The following is a 10,636-nucleotide window of genomic DNA, read 5'->3' on the forward strand; positions in this document are numbered from 1 at the left end:
CTTTTGCACAGCAAAGGAAACCATAAACAAGACAAAAAGACAACCCTCAGAATGGGAGAAAATATTTGCAAATGAAGCAACAGACAAAGGATTAATCTCCAAAATTTACAAGCAGCTCATGCAGCTCAATATCAAAAAAAAAACAACCCAATCCAAAAATGGGCAGAAGACCTAAATAGACATTTCTCCAAAGAAGATATACAGATTGCCAACAAACACATGAAAGGATGCTCAACATCACTAATCGTTAGAGAAATGCAAATCAAAACTACAATGAGATATCATCTCACACTGGTCAGAATGGGCATCATCAAAAAATTTACAAACAATAAATGCTGGAGAGGGTGTGGAGAAAAGGGAACCCTCATACACTGTTGGTGGGAAGGTAAATTGATACAGCCACTATGGAGAACAGTATGGAGGTTCCTTAAAAAACTAAAAATAGGACTACCATACAACCCAGCAATCCCACTACTGGGCATATACCCTGAGAAAACCATAATTCAAAAAGCGTCATGTACCACAATGTTCATTGCAGCTCTATTTACAATAGCCAGGACATGGAAGCAACCTAAGTGTCCACTGACAGATGAATGGGTAAAGAAGATGTGGCACATATATACAATGGAATATTACTCAGCCATAAAAAGAAATGAAATTGAGTTATTTGTAGTGAGGTGGATGGACCTAGAGTCTGTCATGCAGAGTGAAGTAAGTCAGAAAGGGAAAAACAAATACCATATGCTAACACATATATATGGAATCTAAAAAAAAATAAAATAAAAAAAAAAATGGTCATGAAGAACCTAGGGGCAAGACAGGAATAAAGACACAGACCTACTAGAGAATGGACTTGAGGACATGGGGAGGGGGAAGGGTAAGCTGGGGCAAAGTGAGAGAGTGGCATGGACATATATACACTACCAAATGTAAAATAGATAGCTAGTGGGAAGCAGTCACATAGCACAGGGAGATCAGCTCGGTGCTTTGTGACGAGCTAGAAAGGTGGGATAGGGAGGGTGGGAGAGAGAGACACACAAGAGGGAACAGATATGGGGATATATGTATATGTATAACTGATTCACTTTGTTATAAAGCAGAAACTAACACACAATTGTAAAGCAATTATACTCCAATAAAAACGTTAAAATAAATAAAAAAGAATCAGTAGCCAAGACAAAGCAATATTGGAAGAGAATTGCAGGGAGTTCAATAGGGGCAGCAGGATCTGTGAAAAGGGAAAGATGGGAGGTGACACAGGAGAAGCCAGATGGTAAAATGTCTCGTGTGCCAATCAAAGCAGTACTGGAATACAAAGAAAAGTAAACAAGGATGAGCCGTGGATTAACGAAGTAATGTCTGGGTTGACATGACAGAAGCTGAGACCTTATAGATATGCCTCCTCCAAACCTCCGATTTAAATGCCCATAGAGATGCACCAAAAGACAAAATCATCCTCAAGGGAGTGAACAGAAGATAAACAAAGATTGTAAATTACATAATTTCTGGGACAAGTTCCACCATCCACTTTATGGGAGGAGATGCTGCTACAAAGTACATTCTAGAGCTTTGTCTCGTGTGCTCTACCTTGAATCAGAATAGCAGAACCCCCCAAAAGGCAGAAACCAACACTCTAACCCACTCACACTGCCTCTCCCTATGGGCTCAGAATCCAAAGATAGAGGTGCCCCTGCCCCAGGTACCCAGAAACTGTCTTCTGAGCCAGCCAGATCCCTGATCCTCTTCTTGCCTACATCAGCTCCTTCATTTATAGATCCTTCTAGAAAGCACTACTCCCAGCATAGAACATGCTACCATCTCGGGATACTTGGGCGCATTGCAAATGAAAAGAAACAGAACTGAGGCAAGAGGCAAGGGCAAGGTGGTGGAGGGACTTCTCATGGCCTTCAGTCCTTAAAAGTAGCTACAAAGTACCTATAACTCAGAAAACCCATTGGTGGGAACAGGAGACGACCGGTCTCCCTCAGGCCTATCCACATTTAAAGAAGGGCAAACCTGTATAACATGCAGTTAATAGGCCAAATAAGATAAGAACTAAGTGACCATTGGATATGGTCTCAGTTAGGCATTAGGAATCCTAACCACAGTTGTATCAGTGGAACGATGGGGCAGATTGGAGTGGACTTAAGAGAGAATGGGAGGAGGGGACGTGCAGACAGAGTATAGACAACTCTTTGAAGGAACTTGGCTACAGAGGGAAGCAAAGAATAGAAAGGCTTTGGGAAAGTACGGTCACAGAAAGTTCATTTGTTTTTAAGATGGAAGGGATAACAGCACGTGTGTATGTTTGTGGCTTTTGCACAAGAAAAGGTAAAGATTGATCATGTAGGGGAGAGAGGGGAGAATTGTTGGAGATATCCTTGAGTGTTTGGCTTTAGATTGAAACCACATTTACAGTAAGAAGAGGGTAGGCAAAGAGGGTGGGAATGGATACTGGTACAGCATGGATGGGAGATAGAATTGTCACAAAATAAAAGATTGTGAACATGGACACTAGCTAAATAGATTAAGGTACATAGGAATAACCATTGCACATATTTTAACTCAAAGCCCAAAACTATAATGAAAAATAAGATGTACATGGTTTAAAATATATAATAAAATAAATATAATAAAATAAGAAGAAAAGTAAAATACTAATAAACTTCTTATAGTAAAATAAGAAGAAGAAGCAGCAGCAGCTGGACCTATAACTCCAGTTTAAAGATTTAAAAGACTAGGAAGAAAACAATAAAATTAAATAAATAAATAAATAAATAAAAGACTAGGAAGGGCTTCCCTGGTGGCACAGTGGTTAAGAATCCGCCTGCCAATGAAGGGGACACAGGTTCGAGCCCTGGTCCAGGAAGATCCCACATGCTGTGGAGCAACTAAGCCCACGCACCACAACTACTGAGCCTGTGCTCTAGAGCCCGTGAGCCACAACTACTGAGCCCACATGCCACAACTACTGAAGCTCGCGCGCCTAGAGCCTGTGCTCGGCAACAAGAGAAGTCACCGCAATGAGAAGCCCGCGCACCGCAATGAAGAGTAGCCGCCGCTCGCCGTAACTAGAGAAAGCCCACGCACAGCAACGAAGACCCAGTGCAGCCAAAAATAAATAAATAAATTTTTAAAAAATTAAAAAATAAATAAAAGACTAGGAAATGAGTGGTGGGGGAGGAAGAAAATGAAAAAGTAAATCCCTCAGGTATTCAGGGATTAAGTCATTGTTTGACCCTCAAATCTGATAATTAGGGAAATATAGATTTCAAAGACCACAAATAATCTCAAAGACCACAAAATCAGTAATAGAATATAAAAACAGAATTCTTAGCTTCCAAATCACTACCGAAGATAAGTTGCAGACAAAACCAACTATATCACCTGGAAAAGATGAGATGAGAGGAAATAGGAGTATGTAAAAATCAGAAAGCATAAATAAAATTACACACGTAGCACCAATAACATCAGTGACATCGATAAACTAAATGTGTTAATTAACCCTATTAAATGGCAAAGACTTTTAAGGGGCATAAAAGAGAAAAAAGAAAAATATTGAATTATGTGCTGCTTATAAGAGTTTCACCTAGAAGAAAATGGCCTAAAATGGTTAAAAACAAAAAAATGGATGAATATATTGTTGACCAACTGACATGCCATGTCTGGGCTAGTGCTGGTGGGAGAATCCATTCATGAATTCTCAGTTTGACACCACGGCAACTAACTCCAGAGAAAATCATAACCAGAGCCAGTAAAATCAAACTACCACAGTCATTACTAATCTTTTCATCTCCCTCCTGGCTCCTTTCTTTGATTCCTACTGCCTGTGTGCCTCTTACTTGCCCCCAGGATCCAGACCTACCTGGGCATGCTGTCCTACGTTTAAGGTTACCATCGATGCTCATTGACTTAGAACTGGGCACAAGATCTTCCTTGAACAAGGCCATCCTCCTGTTCTTCCAGTGTTCTCTTTTGGCCACAAAAGATCAATGAAATGTGTGGAAGTTGTCCAACCTCGCTTTTTTTCTACAGATCAAACTTTTAAATACATGGTCCAGTGCAGAACCCCTGTGTCCTCAGATATAACGGCAGACATGAACAAAGAGAAAGCAGGGGTGCCAATAACCACACCAGAGGATACAGAAAGCAAAGCAAAAGTGCACTGTATATGGGACAAAGAGGGTCATTTTTAACTGATACAAGGTAAACGCCACTACAATGAAATCACTAATTTTTATGGACCCGGTGACAGAGCATCAGTATTCATAAAGTGAAAACTGCCATTGCATTATCTCAAACCCTCTCATTTCTATTTGTATTCTGCCAGCCTCCCAGCTGGTCTCCCTACCTTCTCTCCTGCAACCCTCTAATCTCTCTCCCTACTGAAGACAGAACGAGATTATTGTATGCGGTCTGTGAGTGTCAGGGCTGTGATAGCAGGGATTACACCTTATGCTGTTCCCTTCTGAACACTCAGCACCCCGCGCCTGGCACCTGCTAGGCCTTCATAAATGTTTTACAGTAAATGAGAGAGATAGAGAGTGATGCGGGATGAGGGGGAGGAAGAGGAGGGAAGGAAGGAAGGAAGGAAGGGAGGGAGGGAGGGAGGGAGGAAGGAAGGGAGGGAGGGAGGGAGGAGAAGGAGGGAGGGAGAAAGAGGGAGGGAGGGAGGGAGAAAGAGGGAGGGAGGGAGGGAGGGAAGGACCACTTGGAAGAGCCAAGGACAGAGAACTAGTAAATGTCTTCAACAGGAGGAAAGAAATGGAATAAGACCCCACTGGAGAGAAGGCGAGAGTCAGTAGCTGAGTGTTTTCTGAGTCTTCTGTTGGGGGAGCAGGGAGTCTGCTCCCAGAAATCTTCCAAGAGGAACAGGACAGACCCTCAAAGGGATGGAGCAAAGCCAGGAAGTTCTGTCAAATGAACCAAGTATTTGAAACCAGGACACCCTAAAAATCCAGGAATTCTGGTCACTAACCAGGTAACCCACATGGGACAGACTGAAACCGTACCTAGAATGAGGTCCCAGAAATTCAAAGGGCTCCACTAGAGAAGCAAACTAGCTAAACAGCCTATTTTACTTTCATTTCTCCTTTCAGGGGACATGAATCATTTGTGAGATTTGCAAATTTGAAGAGAGGCATCCACTGGGTAAATAAGGACAGGTCCCGTCAGCTGGTGGCCACCATCATTGCAGGCCAGGATCGTCATCTTGGGGCATCCACGGAGGGCCGGCTGCAGGGACATTTGTGCTCCTTCTTAAGGACAGGAAGAAGCTCACATTCCTCTTCTCTGCTCCACTCACCCTCCCTTCATCCCCTTCTCCCCCATCCCTACCCCTCCCTACACACACACACACACACACACACACACACACACACACACGCACGCCCAACACCCAGCACCACTCCTTCCCTACACACAAACAGCTGTGTTCTCATGATTGGAATGATATGAGGTTTATTTATTTGGGGTTAAGAAGAAAATGTTTATAATTCACAAAGTCAATGAATGGTTTCCTAGCAACTTTTTGTGTAACTATTATGAGATAATATTCTTTCGCTTTCTCTGTCTCTGTCTCTCTCTCTCTCTCTCTCCCTCCTTCCTTCCCTCCCTTTCTCTCTCATATCCTCTCCCTGACCACCAAGGATTCTTTTTCTGCATTAAATAACAGAACACATTGAGAGTTTTGTAAAAAACTGCAAATCTCTCCCTAGGAAAACACATGTAAATAGATACATGTTCACTCACACTTCTGTACATACAGTTCGAGGAGTTCATAGCACCCTTGAAACTACCCATGGAACTCGCTTAATAACCCTTTCCTACACAGGTAACATCCCATAAGTTTGATCCCTGTGTCATCCAGGCAAGAAAAAAAATGACCATGGGGTGGTTATCCCTGCAAAAATATGATGAACTCAGCTTACTTCAAACTATCTCCTCCACCCATCCCCAGCATTACACATTCTAATCCCAAAGCATCAGTTCTCCTGCCCAGCAGTATCTCATCTGCCTGCTTCTCCCTGCCTCCCCACAGCTAGCTAGCCAGCAGCTAGGAAATGTGAACACACTTTATGTCCGCCTGAGGAAATGCCATTAACACAAAGCACCTGCAAAGCTTTCCAAAGCCCAATACGCATGGCATCAGTCTCCTCTCTGGGCTTCATTCTGCACCAGCCACCATTGGGCATTGGCGAGAGCCATAGCCAAGTGCAGATGCTGGGATGCTCTCCTCTCCCTCACCTCCAAACACAGCCCAAGGTCGACTTCACTGCTTCATGAGACCCAGGAGCCTCATAAATGTCAGCTGGTCTGGGGATAGCCTGTGGTTCCCCATCAGGCTTCAATATCATCAAGTTGGAACATGTCCTTCATCCAGTCCATTATAAAATGAGAAAAAAATGGAGTAAAGGAAGATATTAACAATTATCTCTTAGTATTTGCTATGATTATGTGCCAGGCACTGGGTTAGATGCCTGCCCTACATACCCTTCTTTAGTCCTCATAAAAACCTTCTAAGATATCACTTCCAGGAGTCAATATGGTGTGGGAATTAAACAGGCAGCCTCTAGAGACAAAGTAACCTGGTTGGAAGCCCATCTCTGCTACATACCAGCTGTGACTTCGGCCAAGTTGTTTAACCTCTCTGTGCCTCAGTTTCTTCATCTGTAAAAGGACTCTCCTTTTACATTATTTACATTATTATTCTAATAATGTTTTAAAATATCTCTGTTAGAGGGTTGTCATGAGGATTAAGTGAGCCATTGCATATAAGACATTTGGAACAACCTCTGGCAATAGGTAAGCACCCAATAAATGTAAGCCAGTACCAGTCTACCCATTTTGCAGATTAGAACACAAAGCCTGAGAGAGGTGAAGTGACTCTCTCAAGGTCGCGTTTCTAAACTGCATCTCTAGCAAGTGAGTCTAAGGCCTGGAGTCATAACCACTCTGTGATGCTTCCAATCTTTCTCGAATGCCAAACCCTTTGAAATGCTCACCTTTTCAAAGTCAGTCTTTATGACACCACATCATTCCTGTGATATTCCTGTCCAAAATGCAAACCTGCATCTAACTATAAGGAAACATCAGATAAATCCAAGTTGTGGACCATTCTAAAAAATCACTGGCTCATACTCTTGACAAATGTCAAGGTCATGAAAGACAAAGCCTGAGGACTATTCCATGTTACAGGAAACTAAAGAGACTTAACAATTACATTCAACACATGAGACTGGAATGGATCCAGAGCCAGAAAAATTTTTTTTTCTTTTGCTATGAAGGATATTATTACATCAATTGGCAAAACTGAATACGGTCTGTGGATTACAAATAGCATATATCAATGTAAATTGCCTGATTTTGATCACACTAAGAGACTGTCTTTGTTTTGGGGGGAAATACACATTGAAGGATCTAGAGGTAAAGGGACATTGTGTCTGCAACTTCCTCTCAAGAAGGTCAGAAAAAGAAATGATAATATGTATAGAGAGAGGGAATGATCAAATGAATGTGGTAAAATGTAAACTTTTGGGAAATCTAAGTAAAGAATATTGGGAGATCCTTGTACTATACTTGCAACTTTTCTATAGATCTGGAATCACTTTGAAATAAAATGTTTCGGTAAAAGAAAGACAAAGAATCAATCTTTTCACTGTCCATGCCTGCCCCTGAGCATACTAGCTGTGGAGCATATTTTCTTACGGTCTCACCTACAGACACAGCTTCACTCCAGAGAAGGCTTCCTTGTTGCTGTTAAGACAATAGATTTGCCTTTCTAAGAGAGAAAATACTCCTAAACCATCCACTGCACCCTTTACATTAAAAGAGAGACTTTTAAAATTAGAAGGCATTGTTCTCTCTCGTCCAGGAGGATATAGCAATTCCTCACCCCTTTCCCCACGCCTAAAAAATGTTCATGGCTACAGTCATCATCTGACACCCACTCACAAAACCCTCTTTTGTTTGCCAGATTTTCACAGGCTTCTAAAGAATGTGGTGAATTTGCTGTTGCTGAATGTGGTTCATTTGTGCAAAATTCCTCAACCCCTTTTTTCCATCCTCACTTTCATCATCCTTGCCCTTTTCTCCAATAGGTCACTTAAAAACAGAACCAGAGAGTGAAGGGTGGAATGGCAAGGGCGACGGGAGAGGCTGCAGTTCATTCAGTCAGCAAGCATTTGTTTAGTGAGCACCTACTGTGTGCTGCCAGCCAGGCCAGGGATCCAGCAGGGAAGGAGGCAAACCTGACCTGCCCTCATGGAGCTTGCACTGAGAAAGTGGAGTGGGAGCGGCTAATCAAAGCTTGGAGAATGTTCCAGAAAGGGAGGTACAGGGTGCCGGCAGGGCATGTAGGAAGGGAGCCAACTTACTCTGCTGAGGTCCAGGGAAATCTTATGCCTGAGGGATGAGCACATGTCACTTAGATCAGAGGGAGTTGGGTGGGGAGTGGGAAGGAAAAAGAATGTTTTTCACTTATAAAAATAAACACCCATACTTTCTTAAAGCAAAACCAAACAGCCCGCAGTTAGTAGAAGGAAGGAAATAATACAGATCAGAGCAAAAATAAATGAAATGAAAAAAAAAACAACAGAAAAGATCAATGAAAGTAAGAGATGGTTCTTTGAAAAGAGACAAGATTGATAAACTTTCAGCCAGACTCACCAAGAAAGAAAGAGAGAGGGTCCAAATAAATAAAATCAGAAATAAAAAGGAAGTTACAAAATGACACCACAGAAATACGAAGAATCATAAGAGATTACTAGGAACAATGATATGCCAATAAAATGGACAACCTAGAAGAAAGGGATAAATTCCTAGAAACGAATATCAAAACCTCAAGTTCTAACCCAAGCTGAAGTTTCTCCCTCCACACCCTGGCCCTTCGCAACCACTCAGTTCAAGCCACATCCCAGCTAGGAAGCCCCCAGCGAGCGGTGGGGACAGAAGGGTCTTTTCTAGCCCGGCTCCAGCTCCTCTCTTACTGGCTAATGCTGTTTCTGGTCCCTCCAGGGCAGAGGGAGAGCAGGTGTGAAAGGAAAACCCGATTTGGTTGGTGCTGGAAAGGTGGCCATCTGTGCAGCAGATGAGGATGCTTTGGTGGTTACTGGAGACTCTCCCCTTGGTACTTCCCGCTGTCCCCATCTCTGGCAAAGGTGACCTACCCCGGCTGATTACCACCACCTTCTCCCATACACCCCACACAGCCCTCACCTTACCTCGAAGTTCCATGCAGAAGGGTGAATCTGCCATGGTTTTCCCATCCCTTCCCTGCCACTGTAGCCCTCTCCCTTTGCTGTCCCGTCAAGTGTCACTCAAGCCAGTGTCTCGCATATACACTTCTCCAGGCCAGGGTCTGGCAACAGTCCCTGGATTTCCCCAAACATCCAGGCATGCCAAAGTTCTCCCAAGAATTCTCTGACTACACTCAACTCCAGCCCAGTGGAAGCCTGGAGGCCATGAGTTTGCACAGCCCAGCCAGTGGGGGGGCGATGGGGACATATTTGTTTCCTTCCTGGTGGCCTTCTCTGCTCTCTGTGAAGGGGAACTCCCAGTCTCTGACAACTTTCTGCACAGAAATCCTCCCTCCCCTTCGTTCCGTGATCTGTCTCACCTTCTCGTAAACATTGGCTGAAGCAAGTGCTGGCTACAGATCACAGAACTCGTTTGGGACTACCCTGTACGTGGACGGTCTAGCACAGTGGATCTCAGCTAGGGGCGATTTGGTGCCCCATCGCCTCCACTTCAGGGACATTTGACGATGTCTGGGGACACTTTAGGCTGTCACACCTGGAGGGGTGCTACTGGCCTCTAGGGGGTTGAGAGGCAAGGATGCTGCTAAACATCCTGTGATGAGTGGGACAGCCCTTCACAGCAAAGAATTATTGGGTCCAAGACGTCAGTAGTGCCAAGATGGAGAAGCCTGGTCCAGCACCTCCCTTTCTATAATGTTGGGGGGCAGTGGAGAGGTGCCTCTAGTTCTCAGGTTTGGGACCTTGGTTAAGAGTAGAAAAAAGCCCCATTAGACATCTATCCCTTATTATTTGTATTAAGAGCTCCTGATGGAGAGTAGCTCTAGGCTGGATTAATCTAGCACCTCAACTGTGCTTCAAGAGCCTTTGGGGGGGGTGGAGGTGGGCTGGGGGGTTCACAGTGCCATCCTCACTGTGCTGGCCCATCTGCTTAGGCTGGCTCCCCTCATGTTCCCAAGATGGCTTCTCCACCTCCAGGTATCGTCTGCTGACTCCAAGGTCTAGGGGCAGAAAAGGGAGTGATTCCTCCTTACCTATTTAATCCACAAGGCTAGCCATTCCCAAAGCCCCTGCCGACATCCCCTCCTATCTCCCTGCCAGCACTGCATCATCTAGCCACACCCAAACCTGCAGTGGCAAGTCGAAGTAGGGCTCCTTGACTGGCTTTCACCAATCAGGATTCGAGGATGGGTAAGGGCCAGCCTCTCCAGAACAGCACAGACACCCATTACCTAAAACTTGTTGTCCTGCCAGCAAGTACAAAGGCAGAAGGATAGCTGTTGGGTAGGAACCCAACGGTGCCTGCCACGTCCTGATCCAATGTACCTGGCCTTCCCCTCTCACAGCTTAGACAACTTGTTCACACAGCGGCTATAGGGCAG

At 44.2% G+C, this 10,636-nt stretch overlaps 1 long non-coding RNA gene across 3 annotated transcripts in view; it reads right to left on the minus strand.

The window, feature by feature from the left end:
* The window catches only part of LOC309609054, a 37,014-nt gene extending 26,991 nt beyond the window's left edge, over positions 1 to 10,023 (minus strand). For all 3 annotated transcript variants that reach the window (XR_014233227.1, XR_014233228.1, XR_014233229.1), the window contains exon 1: positions 9,222 to 10,023. This is a non-coding gene — a long non-coding RNA (uncharacterized lncRNA). The remainder of the gene's footprint in view (positions 1 to 9,221) is intronic.
* Between the last annotated feature and the right edge of the window lie 613 nt (positions 10,024 to 10,636).

This window comes from Balaenoptera borealis (assembly GCF_965194805.1).
Source record: "Balaenoptera borealis genome assembly, chromosome: 13".
In the NCBI taxonomy this organism is placed as follows: Eukaryota; Metazoa; Chordata; class Mammalia; order Artiodactyla; family Balaenopteridae; genus Balaenoptera; species Balaenoptera borealis.